Below are 14,666 nucleotides of genomic sequence, written 5' to 3'. Positions count from 1 at the left end.
GTGTAAAGTCATACCTCCCTCAAATCTGTGGTACTATAACGTGGCATCTGAACACTAGTGCAAAGGTGAGACAACATGCTGCAGATCTGATTTTGATGATAATTCCCATTCTTGTGGTCAAGAATGTTTTTAAGGGAAGGGGATTGTTATGGATTTAACCATATTATGCCACACACATGACATTAGAGTCGTGCATTGCACCTGAGGTGTTAAGAGTTCAAAAGTTGTTAACTGATAACCGTCAATTTGTCATCTTGTGACCTAGCTGTAGTATATAGTTAGGATCCATTGTAACACAATAGTTAGCTTATGAATTTGTATGTGTGTGATCACACTTTCTTCCCCCTTTTCTCTTGTAATCTTGAACTATAATTTGAGTAACATCAATACAAGTTCAATTCGATTCAATTCCGAAGCTGATTCTTAATTCGACGCTTCCAGGTTGTTTCGAAGAACTTTCTCGATTCATTGAATTCAGAAAGTTCATATCACTATGAAAAAGCTCCTATTTAATAATTTAACTCCTTTTGGTTACACGAGCTTAAAGCTTTTTGAGGAATGGAAAAAGCTCCAAATAGCTCCAAATTGAAACGCTAATTGATCCAGCGTTTGAGGGATTGAAACGCTACGCTCCAAATTAATTTACATAAATAACCTTCCCATCTCCCACGTAATTCTGTTATCATCATGCTTTATATAGCCCATACCCTACTTTTGATTAAATCCTCCTTCGTTTTCTACGCCGCTGTCTTTTTTTTTCTTTGAAGTAAACCTATTCTACTCGTTTGTTTATTCATTGTATTTTTATGCTTCTAATTAATAATCAATGTTTCTGCTTTTAATTAATATAAGCATTATATACCTTTATGTTTGTATCTTCAATTCATGTGTACTTTATAACGTTAGTTGCATTCTGATGTATGTATATTGACATATTGTTTACTGGTTCATTAAGATTGAATGGGTAAACAATTATGTGTAAACATAATTGGTTACACATAATTGAGATATGTATGCAAGTACGGAGGATTAGTTACATTCAATCTTAATGAATTTTAAATTGGTTACACATAATTGGTTACATGTATGATGTATGTATATTGACATATTGTTTACTGATATGCTGCAACTTGATCTTGTTCTCTCGTAGCTACTATTGTCATCCGTTTGTGTAACTGTATAAACTATTTGTGTAACTATATAAGCTCCATGTGATTACAATGCTATGAGTGTGTAACTGCTATTGTCTCATTAGGAGATAATGCTATGAGGCTATGTAATTGATAAACATGAATTTATATCATATTTCATATAGTGATAAAAATTATTGAATAATTGTGGTAGACTTTAAGAGTAATGGAATTGTGTATAAAGTAATTTTATAAGGTTAAGATAATCAAGTAGTTTAAATTAAGTATTAAAGTATCATTCGTATCTCATCATGTTGTTAGATGGCCTCAAAACCCGAGAATGCAAAAAAAGAAAACTGGACAAAAGAGATGGTTTTGGAATTTTGTCGGTTCTTAAATAAATATATCACGAAGTATGGTCGAACTTCTCCATTTAAATGGGTATGCCTTCAACCAGAGTTTGAAAGAGCTATAAAACATAAATTCAACAGTGATAGAGCTCTAAAGAACAAGTATGATTGTCATTAATAACTTAGTAGTATTATATATGTTTTCGGTTATTAGTAGTATTATATATGTTTTCGGTTATTTGGTAATGACTATGTTTTATTAAACTAAAATAATGATATTTAAGTATTTTTTCTAGTGTCCATTTTTGTCATTTTACTTATTTATAACAGCTCCAGCTACTTTGCCAAACAATTAAATACATTTAAAAAGCTTCAGCTAAACGCTTGCAGCTAAACGCTAGCAGCTAGACGTCTGCAGCTAAACGCTTGCAAGAATCAAACAAATTATGAGGTAGAAATAAACTTACCGATATTAAGAATTACAGATGAATCCATAGGAGTACCGATTGGAGTTTATCGCCCAAATTGTAGTGCCTTTTCGTTGTAAGTTTTTCAGAGTTCAAGGGTTTATGTCACGGTAGTTTAATAAGTTAATCATCCCTCAACTTTTGTTTTATGTGTATTTTCCAAAACCAACTTTCTTTGCAGAATAGGTCCCTTGTTCAATTAAAATTTTAAAATTACTAAAGTACTCTACTTAAATTTTATTTAATATTTTTTTTTCCTTCGGTTGAAAAAAATCAAGATCTCGGCATTACCAAGATGCTCAAATGTGATGGATTTTTTACCTTGTGCGGTTTTTATGTTAAAGATATTTTGTTTCTTTGTTGTAATTAAGTCAAATTTTTAATCAATACGTGGTTACTACTATCCTGTTTAAGAAACTTTGTAATTGAAAGGTTTGTTTTCAAACCAATGGGCGACGAATTCATCACTACTTTATTCATAATGTTCGTAAGCAATGTTACATGGTCAACCAAGATGTGCAGCTAGAGTTTTGAGTTTCGAACCTGAGAATTCTTGTGGGGATATCAAGACACAGATTACTAGGTCATCTTAGATCCATGTGATGTGAGTCATTATGTGATTTTGTGGATTCAAATTCCGAAACACTACTAAAGTTTTTTTAAAGGGGTTATGCTCAATTGATAACATGCTTTTAATTAAATATTGCTTTATAGTCTAAATGTTCATTGTAATTTTATACGTTTAAGGCTCTAACTACATCAGTTCAAACACAACATTAACATTATTTAAAGTATTCACAAAATTGTTCAACTGTATATAATATGGAAGAAGACTTTTGAAGTAGTCTTTGTGATTGAACATTCGAATAAGTCCACATTATAGTTTAATCCAACTGCAATATATTAAATGAATTATATCCACTGCCAAATTTTTAACTACAAGATTTATTATTAGATTCATTAAAAGACAGAAAAGTGGTCCTGGATGCAGATCCACCAACCGCTAAAGATGTCAATCTTTTGTATCAATTTTTCGATAGAAGGTATGTCCTGATGGAGTCATATTTGGTGTGGTTATTGAATGTTTAAGCTGATCTACAGTGTAAGAAATGGTCTGTTCGTTACGTTATGCAGTAACAAAGTTGTTGTTTTGACTGGAGCTGGGATAAGCACAGAATTGTTAGAAATAGGAGGTTATGTGTATATTATTTATGGAAGAGAGGATTGATAATTTAGAAGTTTGATTGATCTTGAAAACTCTTCTTTTATTGCTTATTGAATTGCTTTGTTGCTTGATTACAAATGAGGGGTGAAGCCCTCTATTTATACTACTCAATGGAGTAGTCTAGATCACTCTATCATCTACTACTATCTAGATATTTCCTAGTATTTCTAGACCTAGATATTTTACAAGATTATTCTACACACATTCTACACACTTTCACTACTACATATTACAAGAAGTTTCTACATAATGGGCTATAATCTTGATCCAAAATAGTTGTATACTTGCAAGCCCAAATCCAAAACAAATAGCCCACAATCAAGTTTAGTTTCCAACAGCCCCCCTTAAACTTGATTTCGTTACTCCGAGCATATTCCGTAATCTCTGAAACGTCTCGTGTTTTAGAGGCTTTGTGAAAATATCAGCAACTTGGTCAAGTGACTTCGCGTACTTTATCTGCACCTCTTTATTTGTAACACACTCCCTGATGTAATGGTATTTCGTATCGATGTGCTTGCTTCGATCATGCAAGACTGGATTCTTTGCTAGAGCAATCGCAGACTTGTTATCCACATATATCTCTGTAGCTTCCTTTTGAAAAAACTTAAGCTCATTTAGTAACTTCCTGAGCCATATTGCATGACAGGTGCACGATGTTGCTGCTACAAACTCGGCTTCACACGTTGACAGAGTCACAATGGGTTGCTTCTTCGAGCTCCATGTGAACGCCGTATCTCCCATATAGAACACGAAACCACTCGTACTCTTACGATCATCTATGTCTCCAGCCCAATCACTATCACTGTATCCAACTAGCTTGAAGTGCTCAGAAGGTGAATAAAACAGGCCATAGTCAATCGTACCTTTGATGTAACGAAGTATCCTCTTGGCCGCCTTCAAGTGATTTATTGTAGGTGCTTCCATGTATCGACATACTAGTCCAACTCCGTAGAGAATATCTGGCCTCGTGCAGGTTAGGTACCTCAGACTTCCAACCAAACTCTTGTATTGTGTTGGATCCACCAAGTATCCTTCATCATCTTTTGACAATTTGAGATTGCAATCCACCGGTGTGTTCATTGACTTGCAGTCATTCATCTTAAACTTCTTGAGCACCTCATTCGCATAACCTTCTTGGGATATGAATATTCCTTCTTTCTTTTGTTTTACCTCGATCCCAAGATAGTAAGCCATAAGTCCAATGTCGGTCATCTCGAACTCCCGAACCATTGCTTTCTTGAACTCCTCAAACATTTTGGGATTACTACCGGTGAATATCAAGTCATCCACATATAGGCACACAATCATAACATCTCCTTCCTTGCTTACTTTGGTATATAGAGCATGCTCATGTGGGCATTTTGTAAAGCCATTCTGTTGGAAATACTTGTCTATCTTGCTATTCCATGCTCGAGGCGCTTGCTTCAACCCATATAAGGTCCTTTTCAATTTCAGCACCTTATTCTCTTGGCCTTTTACGATGTATCCCAAAGGTTGTTCTATATAGACTTCTTCTTCTAAGTGGCCATTAAGGAACACGGATTTGACATCCATTTGATAAATCTTCCAATTATGCTGAGCCGCAAGTGAGATTATTAATCTTATAGTTTCTAGACGAGCGACGGGAGCAAATACTTCTTCATAGTCTATGCCAGCTCGTTGACTATATCCTTTCGCCACCAACCTTGCCTTGTATCTTTCAACTTCACCTTTGGAATTCTTCTTGGCCTTGTACACCCACTTTACACCAATAGCCTTATGCCCTTTTGGTAGTGTAGCAAGATCCCACGTATCATTCTTCTCGATTGCTTGAATCTCCTCGTCCATGGCACGTTTCCACTTTTGGCTTTTTGCTGCATCTTCGTAACTTATTGGCTCACAATCGGCAAGAAGGCAGAATAATGATAGATCCTCCATAGGCTGGGTTACCTCGTACAACTCCCTAATGCTCCTTATGTGATGTTGTAGCCTACTTGATTCTCCTCCTGATGTTGGTGTCACTTCATTAGGTGTAGTGGTTGGAGTACGTGGAGAGTGCGGAGATGGTGTACTAGAAGGTTCTTAAACTTCTAGATATTCTTCATTCCTTGCAGTACTTTCGAATGGATAAGGGAGAAAGTCGTAGTTCTCCTCTTCGGGAACATTCCAATCCCATGTTTCTTCTTCATCGAACACCACATCTCGACTTGAGATTACTTTACCGGTCTTGGGATTGTATAACTTGTAACCCTTCGAACTTGAGTCATAGCCCACGAATATGAGTTTCTCGCTTTTATCATCGAGCTTCGTCCTCTTCTGATCTGGCACATGAGCATATGCCACACTTCCGAACACTCGAAGGTGTAAGATGCCGGGCTTCCTTCCACTCCAAGCTTCAATGGGTGTTTTGTTCTTGACGCTTCTAGTGGGCGAGCGATTTGCTAGATAGATCGCACAGTCCACTGCCTCAGCCCAAAACTCCTTAGGCATCCTTTTGCTCTTTAACATACTCCGGGCCATATCAAGAATGGTCCTATTTTTTTCTTTCCGCAACACCATTTTGTTGAGGTGAATACGGAAGAGTTAGAGGACGTCGTAAGACATTGTTGTCGCAAAATTCCTTGAATTCCTTGGATGTGAACTCTCCTCCACGATCGAATCTCAACGCCTTTATGGTGAGACCACTTTGATTCTCCACAAATGCTTTAAACTTCTTGAACATTCCAAAAGCTTCCGACTTCTCTTTTAGAAAATAGACCCATGTTTTTCGACTAAAATCATCAATGAATAGAAGAAAATATCTATTTTTACCAAAAGACGGTGGGCTGATGGGTCCACACACATCCGTGTGAATAAGTTCTAGAGGTTTCTTCGCTCTACTAGAAGCTTCTGTTGGAAAACTGTTTCGAAAGTGCTTTCCTAGAAGGCATCCCTCACATATTTGATCCGGATGATTAATTGGAGGCAAACCCTTCACCATTCCTTTACTTGATTATAATTTTAAGCCTCCAAAATTTAAGTGCCCGTATCTCATGTGCCAAAGCCAAGAATTATCTTTGAAACATGCTTTTAAACTTCTTGGAATGTCATGTTGAATATTTAGCATGAACATCCTATTCGTTGACATTGGCACCTTAGCAATCAAACCTCCTTTTTGGTCTCTTAAAGAAAGGGTACGATTTATCATGTGAATATCATAGCCTTTCTCCAAGAGTTGTCCAATACTCAGTATATTCGTCTTCATATTGGGCACATAATACACGTTAGAGATAAATTGATGCCTTCCATTTTTCAAGCGGATGAGAATCTTACCTTTGCCTTTAACCGGGACTTTAGAGGAATCTCCGAAGGTGATATTTCCACTAATTACCTCGTCTAACTCCACAAACATGTTTTTCTCACCGCACATATGGTTGCTTGCACCTGTGACGAGATACCACAAATTTGATTCTCCGTTATCTTCACCTTTGCATGCTAGTAACAAAGTGTTTTCCACGGCTTCAGTATCTTCTTGTGCAAAATTTGCTCTTTCTTGCAGGTAATTGTTTGACTTCTCGCATTCCGAAGCATAGTGGCCAAATTTATGACAATTATAGCATTTGGTTTGAGAATTGTCATACCTTGGCTTTCTACTTGTGTAGCCTCTCCCGCGACCTCTTGTCGGGTGAAAATCTTGACTTCTTTTTTCATTTTTGTAAGAACTATAACCTCCACGTTTGATATATCCTTTCCCTCATCCTCGGCCACGTACTTGACCACGGCCTCGTTGACTCGTTTGATGAGTCTTTTCACTATTCTCTTCCTTGAAAGAGAGTTTTGCTTGTAAAGCTTGCTCCAAAGGCTCCTTATTTTTCTTATTGAACCTCTCTTCATGGGCTTGTAGTGAACCCATGAGTTCATCGATAGTCATTGATTCTAGATCTTTAGATTCTTCAATGGCTACGACTATATAGTCGAATTTTGAATCTAATGATCTAAGAATTTTCTCAATGACCCTCACATCACTTAAAGTTTCGCCATTCCTCTTTAATTGATTGACAACCGCCAAGACTCTTGTAAAATAATCAGAAATTGATTCTGAGTCTTTCTTATTTAAGGATTCGAACTCACCTCGTAGTGTTTGTAGTCGAACCTTTTTCACCTTATCAACTCCCTTATAAGAATTCTCCAAGATCTCCCATGCTTTCTTGGCGGTGGTTGCACTTGCAATTTTCTCAAAAGCTCCATAATCTACACTTTGTTGGATGATGGAAAGAGCCTTTTGATCGTTCGTCTTCATTAATTTTTTCTCCTTGCCGAGAGGACCTTTTTCTGCAGGTTCCTCATAGCCTTCCTCCACAATCTCCCATAAGTCTTGTCCACCTAGGAAGGTCTTCATGGATGCTCCATCAATCATAATTATCCTTTGTGAGGTGAGGAAACGTGATGACATTGTTGGCCATCATCTTGTCGAACCAAGCTCTGATACCAATTTGTTAGAAATAGGAGGTTATGTGTATATTATTTATGGAAGAGAGGGTTGATAATTTAGAAGTTTGATTGATCTTGAAAACTCTTCTTTTATTGCTTATTGAATTGCTTTGTTGCTTGATTACAAATGAGGGGTGAAGCCCTCTATTTATACTACTCAATGGAGTAGTCTAGATCACTCCATCATCTACTACTATCTAGATATATCCTAGTATTTCTAGACCTAGATATTTTACAAGATTATTCTACACATATTCTACACACTTTCACTACTACATATTACAAGAAGTTTCTACATAATGGGCTATAATCTTGATCCAAAATAGTTGTATACTTGCAAGCCCAAATCCAAAACAAATAGCCCACAATCAAGTTTAGTTTCCAACAAGAATGTGGTATTCCCGATTATACAAGGTAATTCATGATTGTTATGTTTTCCGTTCTGTGTTCTGTAGATGTGAGAGTTTAGATCAATTTATTTGTAACTGAATCAATTTAGGTTACATTATATTTCTCAACGGGGCAGAAGATAGCATATCAAGTACTATCTTAATAGAGAATGGATCAAATGAGTTGAAAGACACCCAACGTGTATATTCAGTCCATAAAAACCACCTAAATCACTTTAATCAAAAAATATTACTAGTTTATTATCAAAGTCATATATTTTGGATATGATATCCTGGTTATTTACATGAAAATTTGGACATAAAGTCTTTCAGGTCAATGCAACCTCACACGTACCTAAGTTACCCACCACTTACCTACCCTGCCCATTTTACCACCTAATAGTGTGGTTTCATAAAGGGAGTAAGGGGCATATCCTGTTTAGTAGTTGTCACCTGCTGATAATCTGCATGTCTAATTATATATTCTGTAATCATATTTGATGAGCTAGTTTGTACAAAAGTTTGGACAAAAAAGTGTTCCAGGGTAGTGCAACCTTGTACATACTTGATCAGCAACCCACCAACTACCTAACCTTCCCATTTTAACCACCTGATATTTTGGTTTACAAAGGGACATATTCTGTTTAGTGGTTGTTATCTGCTGGTAATCTGTTTGTGTTTACTCATTATATGTATCCCTGTTAGCAACATCATTCATCTCTCCTGTCTAATATCATAATTGGTGCAAAAGCCCGAATGGAGCTTACAGTACTGGTTTCAAGCCAATCACTCATCAGGTAAATTCAATACATTACATTCAGTTGATACTATCTGCATTTTTCTATTTGAGGAATCCTGATTTGTACTTCTTTTTTATAATTTTTCTGGGTGTAGCAATTTAGTTGTTCAAGCCGTGCATGAAGGCAGTATTGGGCTAGGAGTTATGCAGGATGGAGGAAATTTAACGAAGCTAACCCTAGTCCACCTCATACTGCGTTAGCTTCTTTATAATAAGCCAACCGGATTAGCTTTTTGAATACACAAAACTTTGACATGACATCCTTTTCTTCCATTTGTACGCCCATTTTTTTTTGATAAAATGTGTGACCTCACAGCATCTTTTAGGGGGAGCGTCTCTAATCGAGTCAATTAAAGTCTATGTCAAGCAACTGATTCTATACACTTCACTCCTCTCAGTATTGTTATTATGACATTACAAGTATATTAAGTATATATGTTGACTGCAGTGGGCGGCAGCAATAGAAGGTCCGGATTATGATGTTATGGACTTTACTTAATGGGCACAGGCTCTGCACGTGATGTCAAAATAACTGAAGTTGCGCAACAGTGTAAGACATATAGTTGTTAGTTAGAATTCGGTTTTGGAAATTATAGATCGGTTAATTCAATAATCAATGGATTACTTCTATTGGTTTTATGATCCAACACTTATTCTTAATCTTGGGTGTTCGTCACTTTAGCTTGTGATCTTCTACAATTAGTATTAATTCGGAAGATCCATATCATATTGAAATCGATGAAAAATTCTGGGAAGAAAATTTCCACATACCAACATGTTCAAAGTGTGACGGAATTCTCAAACCCGATGTAACCCAAATCTAATAATAACTAGTATCAATACATGAAATCCGTTATTACTGGATCTAATTGACTAATAGGTTTAGTTTGTCTCTTTTTAAAGGTTGTTTTTTTTGTGATAATGTACGAAAAGTTTGAGCGATTGTCGCTAACTAGCTATGGAAGCTTCTGCCGGGTGTGATGCTTTCCTCGTTTTTGGTTCATCGGTTATGACGATGTCTGCTTTCCGACTTGTCCGGTACAAATGTTCATGCAAATTCATTTGACGTGAATGTTACTATGTTTTGGTATTTTTGTGGGGTTTTTTTGTTTAATTGAGAAATGTACATGAATTATACAGAGCAGCTCATGATGCTGGTACAGCTACTTCAATTATAGATATTGGCAAAACACGAGTGGACGATATTGCAGATTGAATATTAACGCAAGACTAGGATCAGCCTATTCTTAAAAAGGAGTAATTGGGGAGCGTTACAACAGTGCCTGCATGAGAATAACTATTATGGACGTTAGAGGAATTCAGATAAGAGTTTTGGGAATAACTAGTATACCCGATGGTGATATTGAAATCCATTAAAAATTCTGAAAAGAAGATTTCCACATACCAACATGCTCAAAATGTGACTGAATTCTTAAACCCGATGTAACCCAATTCTAGTAACTAGTATCAATATTGGCAAAACACGAGCTGATGATATTGCAGATTTTAAAATTAACGCGAGACGGGGAGAGGTCTGTTGTTCCTGAAGGCCATTTAAATGTAAGTTTAGATTTACCTGAATCATGATTCCAGTTGGCTGTTACTGCAGATATTACCACGAGTTCTAAACACCACATCGCTCAGTGTTCCTGTTTTTTAAGACTACAAACAAACAATACGTACTAATTGTTTGTTGTGTGGTTGGAACCTAAAATTAATTAATCCATGATGCTGACTTCATCGACTTCTCCTAATGGGTTACTGCAAATATTGAGATCCTACTATTTGCATGCTGTATGGTACAACTTATCTGTGCCACATGTTCTTGTTTGTTAAAACTGATATATGTTCGTGTAGTAAAGTTATTTTCCCTTCACAGTAAATATGCAAAGATAAATTAATGTTTGTATAAGCACTATTTGGAAATGGGTATATTGTATTCAATCAAATCAATACCCAGTCATAAAATTGCTGTGTCTTTTATTTGGACCATTTCTAACCCTTGGCAGTGATATCACGGTCAGTTGTGCACTTTTTGGCCAAAAAGTGCAATAACGGGCAGCGGGTCAGCAGAAACGAGATTGTGATTTGCTAATTTCAGTTTCTGACATTTTTTTAACCTCAACTATCAGTTTTGTTTTTAAACATTAGGTAGACACTACAACAAATTTATCAATTGTTCACGCATATTTTTACACACTTGTAAGAAAGTGTGAGCTTTTTTCCAAATTCCTCACACTTATAAATATGTATAAGTTTGTTACATTTATAAATGTTGAATGTTAAAAAAATTCACACTTAGAATTGTAGGAAAAGTTTGTTCACACTTATCAGTGTGTACAAACACAAATTTTATGTGTGAAACTATAACGATATTCAACACTTATAAATGTATTACATTTACAAACATTTACAAGTGTGAGGAATTTAATAAAAAAGTACACACTTCTTAAAAGTGTGTAAATTTATGCGTGGTTAACTAGCAAATTTGTTGTAGTGAGAGTGATGTGGTAAAATCCGATTGAAAATTGGGTGAAAAATAAATTAATTAATAAAAAAATATAATTAATGAAAAATTATGATCGGTTGGGAGAAAACAAACGCACCTTCACATTTGTGTCACTTTGGTGCCTGATGGATGGATACAAAACTAACTGATGCCTTATAACACTATAGTTACAATAACAAGAATATCCAAACATTACACTACAGATGTGATATGTATATTTTAGGGATTATAGTCAAAATGCCCACTCCCATCCATATTATTGCCCTGAAGCCCAAAAAAATATTACCAGAATGCCCTCGCAAGGTGCAAGCTTGTGACCTTGCGTCTTGCGACCGTGCGTCCTTATCTTATTAGAATTGGATTTTCTGGATAAGATTTCGTCATATTTCCTAGATTTTTTCGGATAAGTTTTTGATCTATTTATAGAATGACCCTGGAACTTTGCATTCACAGTCTCATTACATTTAAAAACATATTCAACTCAGAGATTATAGCCACTCTTTTAAGCATTTTTTTCACTAATTTTTGTATTTATGAATTGTGTTAATGATGATAAATTTGTTGTTCATATATGTCGCGGTAGTTCTTTTGAGTATATTAACAACATACCCAAGTATATGCCACAAGATTGTTTTAGAATTCAGTTAAGACTCCCAATTGCGCCCGTAAGACCAATGAATCAGAGAATATTGTTAAAAAATGTTCTTAAAAAGATTGAATTACCACCCAATGCAGCTGTTTCAATGAGATACGTTTTTAATAATCATGTTTTTGATATTACTAATGATGATGAAGACTTTCATGAGTTTTTACAATATGCAATTGTAAATGCTCCTATTGAGATTTATATTGTTGATAGAGTAAGAAAGTATCAGCCACAGCAAAACCCAGAAACAAAAAACTCAACAAACCAGCCACAACGAAACCAAGAAACACTCCCACCAAAACCAACAAAACAACCAAAATCACCTAAACACCAGCCACAACATTTGTTACCTTTGCATGATACCGAAGAAAAATTTGCAAGTAACAATTTAGAAATGGAACAACCTGAATTGCCACCTCCAAACACAGAAGATTTTGATTTTTTTAACTATGGTCTTGAAAACGTATGTAAAATTAAAGAAGGAAACCACCCGTTTGAGGCACCTGATGTCAAAGATAGTGATTCAGATGGAGCAAAAGACGGAAAAGAAGAATTCCAATATGAAGAAGAAAAGCAAGAGCCGTTCTGGAATATACCAACGCTTTTGAGTCAGCATGAGGAAGAGCGCGAACATACGACTGAAATACCAACCACTTATAGGGTATTAGCTTTAGTTAAAGTTCATCAAACTGTTTTGAACAGAGAAGGGTTTATAAACACTCTATTTACTAAATGTCTTGAAGAAAACTTCCAAATAAAGCTTGTAAAGTCAGACAAAACTCGATACACCACTAAATGTGTGTTGCCAAATTGTGAGTGGAAATGTAGTGCTTACAGAGTACGATTCACTGAAAACTTTAAGGTAAAGAAACTGCATGACGTACACACATGCTCACGCACACTAATTATGGGAATCAATAAACATGTAACCAAAAAGGTGTTGGGTAGTATGCTTGTGGATTCATTCAAATCTGCAAACCGGGAATATAAAGCAAACGATATACGTGCGGATATAGGCAGCCGATTTGGTGTCAGCATATCTTACCATAAAGCATGGAGGGCCAAATGTCATACATTATAGATGCTTCATGGGAGTAGTGAAGACTCGTACCGAATGCTTCCCATTTACCTATATAACATTAAGATTCACAACCCGGAGAGCGTAACTAATTTGGTCACCGACAAAGAAAATAGATTTCTGATGTGTTATTATTCCCTTGGTGTAGTTGTAAGTATCACTATTACCATTTACTAAAATTATAAAGTATGAACGATGTGCAAGGGTCGCAAGGAAAAGCTTGCGTATAGGTTCAGAAGACGCAAGTACGCAAGAAGTACCTTGTGACTCGCACGTCAACTGTATGCAAGACGCAAGATTAGATCTTGCGTCCTTGCGTATTTGTTCAAATTAACATTTTTATTTAACCTTTTTCATTCCTGCAGGTTCGATCATTTATTCAACATTGTCGCCCGATAATCATCGTCGATGGAGCGCATTTGAAGGCAGGATACTTGGGTACAAATTTAGTTGTTGTTGCGATGGATGGCAATAATGGAATTTTGCCATTGGCTTATGGAATTGTTGGAGGCGAGACAAACGAGTCTTTGGATTGGTTTTTGGGAAACCTGCGAGACCATTCAATGTCTTGTGGTATGGGTGATAGTATGTCAGAGCTTACTTTTATTTCCGATCGAGGGTTGGCAATAGCACACGGTGTTTCAACCATGTTCCCCGAAGCGTTTCACTATTTCTGCGCTCGTCATTTGCTTAGAACCATTAAAAGTAAATCTAGAAAATTCAAATATTTTGAATGGCATTATTGGAAAATGGTCAAAGCTTATCGTGCGTCGGATTTTGAGGATCATCTTAATGTATTTCGAAGAAGATTGAAAGCGTCTTACAACGTTTTAAATGAAGTTGGTTTCCACAAATGGTCCAGAAGTAGAGCTGAACATTTTAGGTATTCACACCTTACTAGCAACAGTGTAAAGTTTGTTAACGCACTATCCGTACATGCTCGAAAACTACCTGTTTGCATGTTATTGGAATTTTTTCGCGCTTCAGTAAAAGATTGGTATTTCAAACATCGCAACCAATCGGTTAGTCTTACTTCAACGGTTACTCCATATGCTGAACATAAACTAGCCAAGAGGACGAAAAAATAAAGAAGATAGCAAGCAATTCCATCGACAAACAATCTAGTAGAAGTGCGCGATGGACGAAAAAATGGCTTCGTTAATCTAACAGATAGAGTTTGTTCATGTGGGCAATGGCAGGGATTAGGCATACCTTGCAGACATGTTTTTGCAGTAGCACGACTCTTTGGAGTGGCTGATGTTACTCAATTTGTATCACATTGGTTCACGACACAAACTTATATAAATACATATTTGGGACACATCCTTCCTTTGCCCCATCGGTCTGAATGGTCGGATCCAGGGCCCGACATCCTACAAATAGTAAACCCTCCCATTAAGCCGAAAAGACAACCCGGACGCCCAAAATCAACAAAATGTATTCCGTCAACGGGTGAAGACGCTGAAAAAACAATAAGAACATGTACTCGTTGCAAAGAAGCAGGTCATAGTAATAGTAGGGATACGTGCAGAGCTTCAGTTGATCGAACTGGTGAACCAACTTCTAAAAGGGTAGTCATCGGCCTCAACATCAAAGTCAAAGAAGGGTAAGGAGAAACTCACAG

General features: G+C 36.3%; 2 pseudogenes; both read left to right on the top strand.

The window, feature by feature from the left end:
* Positions 1–1,567: 1,567 nt before the first annotated feature.
* Positions 1,568–9,021, top strand: LOC139875196 (NAD-dependent protein deacylase SRT2-like; annotated as a pseudogene).
* Positions 9,022–9,307: 286 nt separating this feature from the next.
* On the top strand, positions 9,308–10,469 carry LOC139875195 (NAD-dependent protein deacylase SRT2-like; annotated as a pseudogene).
* The last annotated feature ends 4,197 nt before the right edge of the window (positions 10,470–14,666 follow it).

This window comes from Rutidosis leptorrhynchoides, chromosome 11, assembly GCF_046630445.1.
Source record: "Rutidosis leptorrhynchoides isolate AG116_Rl617_1_P2 chromosome 11, CSIRO_AGI_Rlap_v1, whole genome shotgun sequence".
Classification (NCBI taxonomy): domain Eukaryota; kingdom Viridiplantae; phylum Streptophyta; class Magnoliopsida; order Asterales; family Asteraceae; genus Rutidosis; species Rutidosis leptorrhynchoides.
The sequence above is the reverse complement of the archived record's forward strand: the minus strand, read 5'-3'. Positions and strand labels throughout refer to the sequence as shown.